The sequence below is a fragment of the Cryptomeria japonica genome, chromosome 10, assembly GCF_030272615.1.
Source record: "Cryptomeria japonica chromosome 10, Sugi_1.0, whole genome shotgun sequence".
NCBI classification, from domain to species: domain Eukaryota; kingdom Viridiplantae; phylum Streptophyta; class Pinopsida; order Cupressales; family Cupressaceae; genus Cryptomeria; species Cryptomeria japonica.
The window spans coordinates 703,645,220-703,647,444 of record NC_081414.1 but is presented as its reverse complement, the minus strand read 5'-3'; positions in this window follow the sequence as shown (position 1 = coordinate 703,647,444).

Below are 2,225 nucleotides of genomic sequence, written 5' to 3'. Positions count from 1 at the left end.
AAAGGAATCTGATTTCATGTCGGTCCAATAGGATTACATTGCAAGTTCCTAGGTTCATTGCATCTAGACACATTTGGTAACACGACACAAAATCACCGTCAAAGTGTCGGTGGATGGTAACTCATCACAAAAATAATACCGGTTGGTAACTCATCACATAGTATTACCGGTTCATACAATTTTACCGATTACTGGTTGGTAACTCATCACAGAGTAATATTGGTTCAGATATTAAACCGATTACCGGTTGTCAAAATGAAGACTGGAAAAATGATAACTGTCGCTTTAGTTCCTTCGTTCCGCTTGAGATCCTCGAACCGCTTGAGGTCTTCATACTGCTTGGCTTTTCATTCCTCTTGAGATCGGTAAACACTTTCTGCTAAACACTGATAGTCTAAAGACAAAGCAAGTGTGTGTCCATCAATGACAATCACAACATAATCATAAACAATGCCAACAATCTGCCCCTTTGGCATTGATGGCAACACTTAGGAAAATTTTTGACATCTAAGTGTTTTACAACAAAAATATGCCGTAATCAAAATTACTCCCCCTAAGCATATACACTATCCCTTTTGTAGAAAATACAATGTATACTACTCCCTTATAGAGATAAACATGAAAGTATGCATAGCATGCATCAAAATTTTAAATATAGAATACTACTCCCCCTTTGCCAACAATGACAAAGTATAGCTGAATAACCCCTGTTTCCATTATCATTAAAATCATAAGAGTTTATGACAATAAAGAGGGAAACTTGTCAAAAACCAATTTAAAGTCCTGCATAAATGTCTTCATGGATAAAGACCATGATTAAAGCAATGAGGTAGCAACCTCACTTTCCGTTTGCATCTAGGATACCTGTTCTTCCATGGCATCCAAGGTACTCATCTCTTGAGTGACCATTAAGGCATCTAGATTGAGATAGCACTTCTAAAGTATTTGCAGTCTTGGTAGTAGAACTAATTGAAGTTCCTGCAAATCTCAGGTGTGGTTGCTAATCTCTAACTCTATTCTTGCAGTCTGAAGTTGAAACTGGTGAACGGTTTGCCCATATGCAGTGAAGAAATCGTAGGGTGTCTTGAAGGTGCTTATGTATGCCTGCAAGTCATATTGCAGTTTGTCTTTCTGAGAAAGCACATCATCATAGAATAGATGGGGTTGGCATATCTTACTTAGCAGTAGATTCCCCTCACCCAGAGCATCTTTTATGTTCTTTTGTGCTTTCTGTAGTTCGGACCGAAGCTCATTTAACTTCTTCACCAAGGCAGTGTTCAGAGCCTTTTGATACTTCTTTTGAGCATTGTCTTCAACAACATCTTCCAGGCATTGCACCTGGTCCTCTACAACTATGCATAAGAGTTTTAGTTGAGCTAGAGAGGAATCGGTACTTGGGAGGTTGGTACTGGGAATCAAACTGGTAAAAGTTTCTACCGTAGTTTGAATAACATCTTGTTCCTTCTTCCTCCTCAGTGCTTCCAATCACTCTTGGGCAAGCTTAATGCTTTGCAGCAGCTCCATTTCATTTGCAGATTGGAGGTCAATGGGACTGGTAATATCAGCCAATTTAGCTTGACTACTGGTTGCCTTTGGGGTCTCCACCTATGCGCTCTTTGCCGCTTCCTCCTTATCCTTGGCTTTTTGCTTTTCTTCTTCTGCCTTCTTTTGCTCCTCTGCTTCTTTCTTTCTTTTCTCTTCTCCCTCTTTCCTTTCTTCTTCTTTCCGCTTCTCTTCTTCTTTCTTCTCCTCTTCCTTCTTCTTCTTCTCCTCTTTCTCTTTCTTCTTCTCCTCTTCGTGCTTCCTCTTCTCCTCCTCTTTTCTGTTCTCCTCTTCCTCTTCCTATTTATTTTCTTCTTCTTTTCCGTTCTCCTCTTCCTCTTTTCTCTTTTTCTCCTCTTCTGTTTATTTCCTCTTCTCTTCCTATTTTCTCTTTTCCTCCTCTTGTTTCTTTTTCTCATTCTCTGCTTGCTCTTTGTCAGCCTTATCTTTGTTCTGTTTCTCCTTGTCCATTTTCTCTTTGTCAGCTTTTTCCTTTGGTGCATCAGGAGTGACATTTTCACTATCCAAGGCATCAACATCAATAGGGTCCATTTGATCAGTGACTTGTTCTCCTTCACTGTTATACACCTCATCCGGTTGTCTAATTTCCAGTTCTTTCTCAGCCTTCTTGTTGGCTTCGGACACTTGGTGCAACCTCAAAGTGGCTTTGGCATGAGAATGGG